The sequence below is a fragment of the Mastomys coucha genome, unplaced genomic scaffold (assembly GCF_008632895.1).
Source record: "Mastomys coucha isolate ucsf_1 unplaced genomic scaffold, UCSF_Mcou_1 pScaffold14, whole genome shotgun sequence".
Lineage (NCBI taxonomy): Eukaryota > Metazoa > Chordata > Mammalia > Rodentia > Muridae > Mastomys > Mastomys coucha.
This window is the reverse complement of record NW_022196896.1, coordinates 122,258,688-122,271,772: the sequence shown is the minus strand read 5'-3', so window position 1 is coordinate 122,271,772 and position 13,085 is coordinate 122,258,688. Positions and strand designations below refer to the sequence as shown.

At 37.0% G+C, this 13,085-nt stretch overlaps 1 protein-coding gene across 2 annotated transcripts in view; it reads left to right on the top strand.

The window, feature by feature from the left end:
• The window catches only part of LOC116088821 (solute carrier organic anion transporter family member 6A1-like), a 77,030-nt gene extending 72,941 nt beyond the window's left edge, over positions 1 to 4,089 (top strand). For both annotated transcript variants that reach the window (XM_031368534.1, XM_031368533.1), the window contains one exon: positions 3,930 to 4,089. The gene's annotated coding sequence lies outside the window, so the exon portion shown is untranslated. The remainder of the gene's footprint in view (positions 1 to 3,929) is intronic.
• The last annotated feature ends 8,996 nt before the right edge of the window (positions 4,090 to 13,085 follow it).

Below are 13,085 nucleotides of genomic sequence, written 5' to 3'. Positions count from 1 at the left end.
TCCTATGATACTTTATATTATTTGAGGCTATTATGAAAGGAATTGTTTCCCAGTTTCATTCTAAGTTAATTTGTCATTTGAATACAGGAGGGCTACTGAGTTAATTTACTATCTACTTTGCTCAAAGTGTTTATAAAGTGAAGGAGTTCACAGTTGAATTTTGAGGGTCAGTTATATATCATCTGCAAACAATGATTATTTGATTTTTTTACAGTTTTTATCTCTATATTTTCATGAGTGTAGTTAACCTCCTTAGTGTGGAGTTTTCCTACCAGCACTGTTGTGCTGGATTTGTAGACACCACTTTAAATTTGGTGTTATCATGCAATAGCTTATTTTCTCTATTATGATTGAAAATTTTAATGGGTATTGTAGTATCAGCTGGCATCTGTGGTCTTTTGTAGTTTGCAGGAAGTCTGTCCAAGCCCTTCTGGCTTTTAAAGTTTCCATTCCGAATTAAGGTGTAATCTTAATAGGTCTGTTTTTATATGTTACTTGGTCTTTCCCATCCAGCTGTTAATATTCTTTGTTTGTTCTCTGTGATTAGTACCAGGCAGACTTTCACTTCTTCCCTACCCATTTGCCCTATTTTTCTTTAAATCATGCTCCAAATAGAATTTTCTTTCTAGTCTGTCTGTTTGGAGTCAGTGCTTTCAGTACTCTTAAGAACATTGTTCTTTAGATTAAGTAAACTTTCTTCTAAGATGTTGTTGCAAATGTTTTCTGGGCCTTTGAGTTGTGTTTCTTCTCTTTCCTCTATTCCTATTCTTAGGTTTCATCTTTTGTAGCATCCTGGATTTTCTGCATGCTTTTTGTCAAGAATTGTTTTAGATATATCATTTTCTTTGGTTATAATATCAATTTCTTTTATTATATCTTCAACACCAGAGACATTCTTTCCATCTCTTTTATTATGTTGGAAAAAGGTTGCCTCTGTAATTTCCTTTTGAAGGGCTTAAGTTTTCATTTCCATAATACCTACAGTTTGGGTTTTTCTTTTATTGATTCTATTTCCAGCTCCTGGTCTTGAACAGGTGTATGCATTTCTTTCTATTGTTTATGTTGTCCTGGGTTTCTGTAAAGGACTTATTCACTTCCTGTTTAAGGTTCTCGATCAAGTTCATCAGGCTGTTCTAAGGTCTTTTTTGTGTGTGTGCTTCAGGTGTGTTGGGGTATTTGTGATAGAACAGATGGCCTCTAGGAGAGACGTATTACTCTGGCTATTATTGTTTGTGTTCTCATGCTGGTATATAAACATCATAGATTGGGATGAATAAACGTCTAGTTGCTGATTTCTAGGTTTGTCTTCACTGGGTGGGGTTTTATTCCTTGGTTTCTTTTTATGCTTTGGAGTTTCAGTGCATGTTATATCTGTATGTTACCTAGTAGAAAATTATCTTTGAACCCAATAGTCATAGCTACTGGAGGTTCCATGTAAAATAGGTTTCTGTATATTTCGAGAGCCAGCACTTGGCAGTGGGGATATGCTAGGTGTCTCACAGGATTCCCTTGGGAGAAAGATGTAGAGTGTTTAACCAGGTGTTTATTTTGTCTTCTTCAAATGGGGAAGGGCCGTGAAGAGAGGTTACCACACAGCTTCTGACAATGAGACAGGATGATGAGCTCTAGAAGAAGATAAGGAGTACAGATCTACAGACTGCCTCTGATTTATTGGCAGGAGTGGGCTGTAGGTTAGGAGGTAGAGCCAACTGAAACTGGGGACTGGGATAAGCAGGAAGTGGAGAAAGAGAGCTTAAGAGGAAAAAGGGTGTGGAGTGATCCAAAGGTGATCTGTGCAGAGTGGGAAGGAAAGATGCCCCAGGTGTTCAGTTATAGAGATGGTGATAAGACTAGGGGATTATGTTTCAAGTATAGGAGGGAGTGATTAAGGTCTTTACTTTGCCTGTTTCAGTGACCTGGAAAACTGGTCAGTTTACAGGGAAGGCATCCTAGGGTTATACATTGGAATACTGAGATGAGTTGGGAGAGGGAATGTTGGAAGAGAATCTTGGTGGCCTGTTGGGGATGGGTTGAAAGGAATTGGAGGCCGCAGCAGGTTTTCTAATAAAGAGCTGGGGATAAACCTAGAGAATCAGATCTGGAGAAGTAGAAGGAGACTTATAAATGATCCACATTTACCTACTTGTTGCCCTGGCAAGAGCAGCCCTTGTATTGATAGGGAACGAATGCTTCTGTCTGGAACTGAGACGACAACGCACTTTATAGGGGAGGGAAGTTAGAATAGGAAAATGTCTGAGATCCACAGGGAAGGCTCCCACAGCTATTCTGCTACAGATTTGGGGACAAAACAGGGGGATTGGATCTGGGGGAACAGAGTGAGAAGGGAAGATCTGCAGATAGCCAAGTTCATTTTCTCAAGAGTGACATTTGGGTTAGCAGAGGGTCCCTGCTGGAGTTGGGAACTTGGACAAAGCAATGAACACAGGTTGGGGATGAGGTTACAAGAAGATCTGTGGGATCAAGAGGACGTGGCCCCAAAGGACCAGGAAAAGTTAACACAGGTCTTATCCTGCTGAGCTCAGGATTAGATTGGGAAATTGGATCTTGTGGAACAGAGAACACACAGATACTCTTAGTAGAAAGATAACACTTGAAAGAGGAATTTGAGATGAAAATGTGAAAACATGCAGCGTTTAACTCTGCAATGTTTCCATATTAGTTACTGGACATGGGCCATGGAAGATTATTTCCTTTTCTGAGAGAGTAAAGTGTTCTACTACATTTTTGAGACTTTTAGACATATATAAAATAAAAAATTATCATATCTACCCTTTATCTCCTTCAATTTGTCCCATGTCCTCTCAACATGTACCATTTTGAACTTCATTTCATGTGCTGTGCTGTGCTGTGCTGTGCTGTGTGTGTGTGTGTGTGTGTGTATGTGTGTGTGGAGATATATATTGCAATACATACAGTTTGTGGTGCCTATGTACACTTGGGTTTTGAGCCATGCACTTGAGAATGGGACTCAGTCTACTTTAAATTTTTTTTTAATTTTCTTCTGTGTATATGAGTGTATGTGCTTATGTTTGTATGTACACAAATTTACATGTGTGTGCCATGGCATGTGTATGGAGTAGAAAGTACAATTAAGATCATCAGTGTTAATGGATAGAGCCTTTATCCATCGATCCATCTTTCCAACCACTAATATCTAATTTTGGTACTTTTTATTTGGAGTATAAATAGTTGTTTCTCAACAATCCTATAATTAGATATTTCACTACAGAACATCATGAAATTTGACTTAAATTTGTATTAAAATTTCAAATTACATTATTTTAGCTATTTAGAGTCAAAATTGTATTCATTGATGATTTGACAACGATTACTCCAGAAACTTTGTAATACCTGTTTTTTTTGCTGTTTTGTACTTTAGAAGACATGAATTTAACATCTTCACTTATCTTTCATTTGACTTTTACCTGAATATTATTTACAATGCCCAATACCATGAGTCAACTGCTTGTTTTTCCTCTTATATTTATAGTTAATCACAGTGATTTCTTGTGAAGAAACATTTGCACTTGAAAAGAGGATATCAACCATTGTATGGAATTTTCCTTGAGTTAAAAAAAAATCTTCCAATGAAATTTTGATTTTTCATATATTATTCTCAGTTTTGTTATATTTTCAAGCCATAGAAAAATGTATTTTCTAGAGCAAAAATGCATAAGCAAGTTTTCCCTGCTGTTTCCTTCTCTGGGAGAACTGACAATCTTAATCTTGCATGAAAGTGTGTCCTTGCATGGAAGGGTGGTTCCGTTCATACCCATGGCACACAGAAGGAAGTATAAGGTGGGGAATATCCATTGTACTCTTTAAATTGAACATGCAATATGCAATATGAAAATCCAAAAGCTACTTTTCTGTGAAATTTACTGACTCTTTCTGGTTTAAATCTGTAGGACTAGAGAATCTGTGAAGTTCTGAGTTCTAAGGACAGCAATCTATTTTTTGGAGATTTCATAAAATGTAGCTGTGCTGTAATTTCAGAAGAGAAAAAGAACATTAAAGCATCTATGTGCTATCTTTATTTTCATAATTAAAATACTCAAATGAAACATCTCTAATTGTGTTTTATGGATTAGCACTTTTTCTTATTTTTATTGAGGTGGCAGTGTGTGTTCTTGACATAGGTCATACCTGAGCAGTTCTGAGGAGGCAGATTTCTCGTACCAACTTGTGGGCTGTTGACATAGATTTCAAGTTTTCATCTCTATGGGAAGCACACTTACCCACTAAGCAATTGGCTAGCTTTGGTATAGGATTTTAAAATATTATTCTGTGTGTGTAATGTAGATTTCTGTAAGAATTCATTTCAAATTTTTAAATTAAAACTATTAAAATATTCTTGAATCTAAATATAATTTGAATATTTATATACAGCTAAATAATGTTCAAAATAATATACAGGTTATCTTTGAGTGTACATGTAGTATGTACTACTGCATTAAGAACACATTAAATCTACATTGATATCTTTTCTCTATCTTGAAGAAAAACAAATATTATGATAAAATGTAAAAGTTGAGTTATAGGGTAAAAACAAATTAGCTTTTTGCTACAGTAGAACATAAGTTATGGTTCATAAATTAACTCAGAAAAATTCTAAAGAAGGAAACAGTGTAGATAAAAGTCTAGCAACTACTTTCTTTAAAATCAATTTGGCTGTCTTTCATTTTGGGCTATTTATAATAAATAAAGCATCAGTTAATATGGGTGAAAAGTATCCTTGTGTTAGGGTGGCTCATCCTTTGGGCATATGACCTGGAGTGGTACAGTTGTGTCTTCAGGTACATGAGCTGGGCTAAAAGTAGAAGAGCAAATGTGAGAGTGGCCAACCAATGACCCATCTAGCTTGAGACCCACCTCATGAGAGGGAGGCTACCCCTGACACTGCCTGGAGGGCCAGAACCCTGAGGCAGGATAGCCCAGAGACATAAGATATAAAATGATTCCTAATATATTCCTCTATATTCATAGATTTGTACCTATCCCAACAGTTATCAGAGAAACTTCACCCATTAACTGGTGGAAATAGAGTCAGGGGATCACAGTCAAACATTTGGCAGAGCTCCTGTCAAAGAAGGACTGTAGGAATCAGAAGTGTCAAGGACACCCTGAAATCAGAGATGCAACAAATCTGCTTCCATCGGGGCTCCCAGAGACTGAATCAACAATGAAGAAGTGTGCATGGGACTGACCTAGGCCCTCTGTATATATTTTACAGTTGTATACCTTGGTCTTCTTATGGGCCTCCTAACATTAAGATCAGGGACTATCTCTGACTCTTTGGACTCCTTTTGGGACCCTTTCTTCTGACTGGGCTGCCTCTTCTACCCTCAGTAAGAGGTACATAGTATTACTGAAGTCTGATAGGCCATGATTGGGAGATATCCTGAAGAGAATGTAAGAAATTAGAATGGGAAAGGAAGAGAGGAGATATGGGAAATGAATGAGAGACTTATGGGACACAAGGAAAGCAGTCTTAAGACGAAAACTCATAGCTTTAAGTGCCTCCAAAAAGAAACTAGACAGAGCATACAAAAGCAATTTGACAACACATCTTGAAAGCTCTAAACAAAATGAAGTAAATTCACCCAAAAGGAGTCGAAGGCAGGAAATAATCAAACTCAGGGCTGAAATCAATGAAATGAAAACAAAAAGAACTATATAAAGAATCAACCAAACCAGAAACTGGTTCTTTGAGAAAATCAACAAAATAGATAAATCCTTAGTCAGACTAACTAGCGGGCACAGAGACAGTATTCTAATTAACAAGATTAGAAATGAAAAGGGAGACATAACAACAGACACTGAGGAAATCCAAAATATCATGAGATCTTACTACAAAAGCCTATACTCAACAAAACTGGAAAACCTGGATGAAATGGACAATTTTCTAGACAGATACCAGGTTAAATCAAGATCAGATCAATGGTATAAACAGTCCCATACCAGCTAATGAAATAGAAACAGTCATTAATAGTCTCCCAACCAAAAAAGCCCAGGACCAGATGGGTTTAATGCAGAGTTTTATCAAACCTTCAAAGAAAACCTAATACCAATACTCTTCAATCTATTCCACAAAATAGAAACAGAAGATACTCTACCCAATTCATTGTATGAAGCCACAATTACTCTTATACCTAAACCACACAAAGACCTAACAAAGAAAGAAACCTTCAGACCAGTTTTCCTTATGAATATTGATGCAAAAATACTTAACAAATTTCTTGCAAGCAGAATCAAAGAACACATCAACACAATCATCCACCCTGATCAAGTAGGCTTCATCCCAGGGATGCAGGGATGGTTCAATATAAAGAAATCCATCAATGAAATTCACTACTTAAACCAACTCAAAGAAAAAAAACATATGATCATCTCATTGGATGCTGAGAAAGCATTTGACAAAATCCAACATCCCTTCATGATAAAAGTCTTAGAAAGATAAGGAATTCAAGGCCCATACTTAAACATAGTAAAAGCAATATACAGAAAACCAGTAGCCAACATCAAACTAAATGGAGAGAAACTTGAAGCAATCCCACTAAAATCAGGGACTAGACAAGGCTGCCCACTCTCTCCATACCTATTCAATATTTTACTTGGAAGTCCTAGCTGTTGCCGCCCTTCCATCCAGCGGAAATAAGGAGGCAACAACGAGCTCTTCTCCAAGCAATTTATTCAGGAACCTTGTAATCTTACTTCTTACATCTTACTTACTTCTTACATCTTACTACTTACATCTTCTTACTTACATCTTACTTCTATCTTCTTACTTACTCCTATTTCCTACTTACTCTTATCCCCTACATCTTACTTACTCCTATTCCCTATGTCTTACTTACTTCTATTCTTATGTACATCTTACTTCTTACTTTCCAGTCCCCAGCCCCCTTGTGGGTTAAATACTTTCCCTGGTCCCAATCAGCATCAGCTACCTGGCAAAGCAAAATAGGCTACGAGAAATCATGCCAGCTCGCATCACAAACTGGAGGCACTCAGGTTTTCCAACTAAGGGCTTGTTTAACAATGCTCTCTGCTCTGGCCAGAGACCAGGTGTTCAAAATATATAGGGTGGCAGCTGTAGCTCCCCACACCTAGCCAGAGCAATTAGACAAAAAAAGGAGATCAAACGGATATGAATTGGAAAGGAAGTCAAATTATCACTATTTGCTGATGATATGATAGTATACTTAAGTGACCCCCAAAATTCCACCAGAAAACTCCTAAACTTGATAAACAACTTCAGCAAAGTAGCTGGATATAAAATTAACTCAAGCAAATTAGAGGCCTTCCTCTACATAAATGATAAGCAGGCAGGGAAAGAAATTAGGGAAAGAACACCCTTCACAATTGTTACAAATAATATAAAATACCTTGGTGTAACTCTAACTAAGCAAGTTACAGAGAATAACTGTTAAAGAGATTGCATAAATCTCTGAAGAGACTTTGAACTACAGATGTTTAACAGTGCTGTGACTGTGATATGATTTTGGACTAAATGCATTTTGCATTACAATGCAATTATAAGACTCTGGGGACCAGGGAGTGGAATGTATGGACCCTATAGCCTCATGTGTTTCAATGCTTGCCCCACAGAAAGAGACACTATTAGGAGGTGTGGCCTTGTTGGAGTAGATGTGATCTTGCTGGAGGAAGATTGTCAGGGTGAACACAGGCTTTGACTTCTTCTATGTGCAAGTTATGTCTGATAGGGCACAGAGATTCCTTCTGCTGCCTATGGATCAAGATGTACAATGCTCAGCTCCACCTCCACCACCATCTCTGCCTGCATAATACAATGTTTCTATCATTAGGATTATGGACTAAACCTCTAAAAATGTAAGACAACTACAACCTCAGTGAAATGGTTTTCTGCATAAGACATGCTGTGGTCATGGTGTCTCTTCACAGCAATAAAATCCAAACTAAGACAAGTTGTAAATAATATCATCAAAACACTATTATCACTCTGAAGACTAAACTTAAAGTTCTCCATTTGTGGTAAGACAAAACACATATTATGCCATTTTTAATTACTGAAAATCTCTCAAAAGTATGAGAGTAGTGATGTCCAGATATGGTGGAGAGGTATTATTGAATGCTTCCTTTAAATAAACTGTAAACAATCATAAACACTTCATGAAAAAAACTGGGTCAAGTTACTAAGATCAACACTGAGGACATATCTACTAAGAAACTACAAAGAAGAAAGAAGAAAACCATGTTAATTTAGAAATTTTACTTAAAAGTTCAAGAATAATGGACCACATACAAGATTAATGCTTAAATTAAAAAACAAATTGTGCATAAAAGACATGAATAGTAAATAGTACATAAAAGACATTCTATATAATTTAATTGATAGCAGTATATTGAACAAGAAAGTAATGTTCTGTGTGTGCATGTTTGTGTTAATGTGTGCAGTTAGTGCTCTATACACTGTGGAGTATACTCCACTAGGATATGTCTATGGTATAGATGTAAACAAGAGAAAGCAAGCAAAAAAACTGCATATGAAAAAGAACTTGAATTCAGCAGGAATAAAAAAAATCAGAAAAATAAGAACAAATCAGAAATTCAAAGCTAAAACATAGGAGCTGAGATGGTAAATTATAGCTTCAGTGGCTGGCTCACACATGCACAACAAAGAGCTGGTATGTCTGAAGGCACATCATTTCAAATTATCTAGTCAAGGAAACATAAAGAAAAGAAAGTATGAAATAGTAAAGAAAAGCTATAGGAGTTCTTGGTCAGCATCTAGAAATGTCACAAAGAATGTGCTGTCATCTAACCAACTGATGAATGGATAATGACCAGGTGACATTACATGGCAGATACTTTCTGCTCCACAAAGAAGAAAACATTGTCTTTTTGACAATATTGGTAAGACAAAAAGATATTATGTATATTAGTTTTCCATTTTCAATTGTTCTAAAAATAGTTGAGTCTTGGTATTTTATAATGATGTTTATACAGCCCATAGTCTGGGGGTTTCAAATTCCAAATGGGATTACAATTCAGAAAGGACCTTTTTACTGCACCAGATTATGGTCCTCGACATAACGTCTGGGACCTATCTGTCATAGAACTACCACACTGTGAGCCAGGAAGCTAGAAAATCCAGAGCTTAGGCTCATTGCTACCATGGGGAGGTATCAAGGTCACTGACTTGTAAAATCCATATCTGTAGTGTTCTCTATGAGTCTCTCACTGTACTCTATGTCTTAGAAGACTCGTCACCATGATATTAATGCAATGGGGTCAGGCTTCCAATCCAGCAATCCGTCTCTGGCTTCCGAGATCTATGACCTTTTCCTAATGTAAAATGTAATGACCTCATCCTCATAGTGCCAAGGATCCTGCAGCGTCCTTGCAAAGTTTAAATCCACAAGTTTATCTGAGTCACATGGAAAGTACTTTCACATATGAGCTGATGTTATTAAAAAAAAGTTAGGAGAGTAACAAGCACACAATAAACATCCTTAGCCCAGAGAGAGACAACAGGAGGTGGAGATGAGGACTGAAGCCACAAGAGAGACTGAAATACAGCCTGGTAAATAAAGAATCTCAAGGGTCCAAACCAATGTCCCATAAACGTTGCAAAGAAGGGTAGCCCCTCAGCCAGCCTTTGCCCTGTGAAACCCACATGTTTTCTGCATTTGCAGATTATAACTTTATCTGATGCTATTGAATGTTTCTGACTATTCTAGGGATCCAGTGCCTACTTTCCATGGTCACTTCCAAAGCTCAACTTGGTGTGCTCCAATAAAGCCTATTCTGTATAGGCTCCAATCTTATAGCACACGTCAGTCTGCTCTCCATGACTTTCCTTTGTTGAAGCTGTCAGGATACCCACAAAACTTGCATTTTGCTTTCTGGACAGCTAGGACCATTTAGTAAGATCTTCTGTAAACATGAATCATAGTTCTCAAGTCTGAACCATGGCTACTGTTGTGGTACTCACGTGGCAGGAAGAAGACAAAGTTTCCTGGAACAGCAAGTCCATTTCTGGTACCAAGGGCATCTTATTTGTTGTTATTAATTGGTAGATTTTTTTTCAGCATTTTATTGATTGATTGATTTAAATTAATTAATTAATATATTTTTACACTCCATATTTTATTTCCCCCTCCCAACCGACCCTCTGACTGTTCCACATCCCATACCGCCTTGATACCTCCCTGTCTCCACGTGGATGTCCCCAATCCCCACCCCACCAGACCTTTAAACTCCCTGAGGCCTCCTGTCTCTTGAAGGTTAGGTGCATCATCTCTGAATGAACACAGACCAGGCAGACCTCTACTGTATGTGTGTTGGGAGCCTCATACGAGCTGCTGTATGCTGCCTGGTTGGTGGTCCAGTGTTTGAGAGATCTCAGAAGTTCAGATTAATTGAGACTGCTACTCCTCCTACAGGGTTGCTCTTCTCCTCAGCTTCTTTCAGCCTTCATTAATACAACAATGGAGCTAGCTGCTTCTGTCCACTGGTTGGGTGCAAATATCTACATCCGACTTTCATCTGCTTGTTGGGTCTTCCAGAGTGTCATCATGCTAAGACCCTTTTTGTGAGCTCTCCATAGCCCCAGTAATAGTGTCAGGCCTTGGGACCTCCCATTGAGCTGGGTCCCACTTTGGGCCTGTTGCTAGACTTTCTTTTCCTCAGCCTCCTCTCCACTTCTATCCCTGTAATTCTTTCAGAAAGGAACAATTATGGGTCAGAGTTATGACTATGGGATAACGCCCCCTCTCCCTCACTTGATGCCCTGTCTTCCTGCTGGAGGTGGGCACTGTAAGTTCCTACTCTCTACTGCTGGGCATCTCATCTAAGGTCCCTCCCTTTGAGTCCTGAGAGCTTCTCACCTCCCAGGTCTCTGGTGCATTCTGAAGGGTCTTGCCAACCTCCTATCTCATGAGGTTTCCTGTTTCAATTCTTTCTGCTGGCCCTCAGGGCTTCAGTTATTTTCCCTCATCCAATACTAGATCAGGTTCCCCTCTCTCCCCACTCCCTCTCCCCCACCTCGACTCCACTTTCTCCTCCAGGTCCCTCCTTCACTCCCTACTTGTGAGGACTGAGGCATCCTCACTTGGGTATTTCAGCTTATTGACCTTTTTGAGTTCTGTGGACTGTATCTTGTGTATTCTGTAATTATTTTTGGCTAATATCTACTTATTATTGAGTACATACCATACCATGCATGTCCTTTTGCGTCTGAATTACCTCACTCAGGATAATATTTTCTAGTTCCATCCATTTGCCTGCAAAATTCAGGATGTCTTCATTCTTAATAGATGAGTAGTATTCTGTTGTGTAAATTAATCAATTTTCTGTATCCATTCTTCTGTCATGGTACATCTGGGTTGTTTCCAGTTTCTGGCATCTTTAAAGAGTTCTGGAATATCTTGTGGGCTTTTGCTCTGATTGACAACTATCCACTCTTGATTAGTCACAGCAATCTCACGTGTGAGTGCTTACTGAGCCACACTTACGTTTTGTTCTTTGAGATGTGGTTTTGCTCTTTCCTGACCAAGCCATAAACTTACCATGTTTTTCAGTTCTGTTGCCTTTTGTTCCAATGAAATTCTCAATAAAACCAGCCAGTGATGCCCACTGCATGTTATTACTGTTTGGTTGTTTGAATATTGCCCTCTCAATATTAAGCACATCTCTTGGTATATTTCTTTACACTCTTTATTCGATACAGTCATTCCAAGTCAGTCTTTTTAAGCCTACAACAGAGCATTCTCTCACAGATTCTTCTTGGGTTTTCCCAAGAAGTGTGGTTTTCCATGTCTTGTTCCCATATGCTTTTTAAAATGTATGACATGTCACTGTCATGAAGTTCTCTCTTCCTTTGGCTGTTAATTTCTTATTTATTTAGTTATTAAACATAGAAAAATTTAGTGGATTCTCTGGATATTTTCCACTGGTATCAGATACATTTTTTACTAGCATGCCTCTCTTCTTGGAAGAGCTACCAGGTTTATTTTTCATAATTTCTCATTCTTCTCTCAAACTTTATGCCTCCAAATGTATATTACAGTCATTTTCTACTTATAATTTTCATGGAAATATTACTTCTCTATCACAGGTAACTTTATCTTTGAGCTGATATCCCTTAAGACAAATGATATAGTCCAAAAATGGAAAAGACTTATTGATGCTTCTTATCTTTTGAAGTGGCTGTGTTAGATAACTGGGATTATTTTGTAATATTTTGCCTCTAACATGATATTTTGCTTGTGAAGTTTAATTAAGTTTTATGTGATAGTTCTAATTTTCATACATTTGAGACAAAAAACTATAATTATACTAATGTTTATGTGTGGAAAGTCATCAATATTTCAAACAATTAAGCTATGTAAAGCTTTAAGCAAATTTCAGTTCCTATTGATAGCTAATTTTAATATAAATATAATACATAAATGTAATTTATTTATGTACTTCTAAATTAACATAGTTCATGAATTTATTAAACATTAATTTTTTGGTGGCTGATAATTATAAAATATTTTGTAAGCATTTTAAAAATACATAGTTTGACATAGGATTGCAAAGTTAATTATGTTTTTAAATGGGGAATTAACACATTCAGAAGTAAACTATATCTTTTCTTTGGGTGAATGCCATTTTTCATTCAAAAACTTTTGTTTAACATGATATAGTTATACTCTGAATATTATTTATGTTTTAATTTTAGGAATTAGCTTACAATTGTCCACAAGCTTTCTTAATATGCACACCATTCACAAATATGATTCTGTGGTAATGGGAAGCATTGAGAGCAAGGCCACACCTTTAAAGGATGTGAAAGAAAAAAAATGAAGAAAAAAATTAATTTCTAACTTATTTTCTCATTGGGTAAGAATTGTATGACTTTAATTGTCAATGGAATATCATATTTATAATTTTAAAAATAATGATAGTGTATTGTTACACTTAAAGATATGCTTCATATAATGCCACAATTTTTATTTTGAGTATATTAACATGTGTTAAAATTGCTGAAGATATTATGAAACATTCACTTACGTTAACTCTTAAAAAATAGT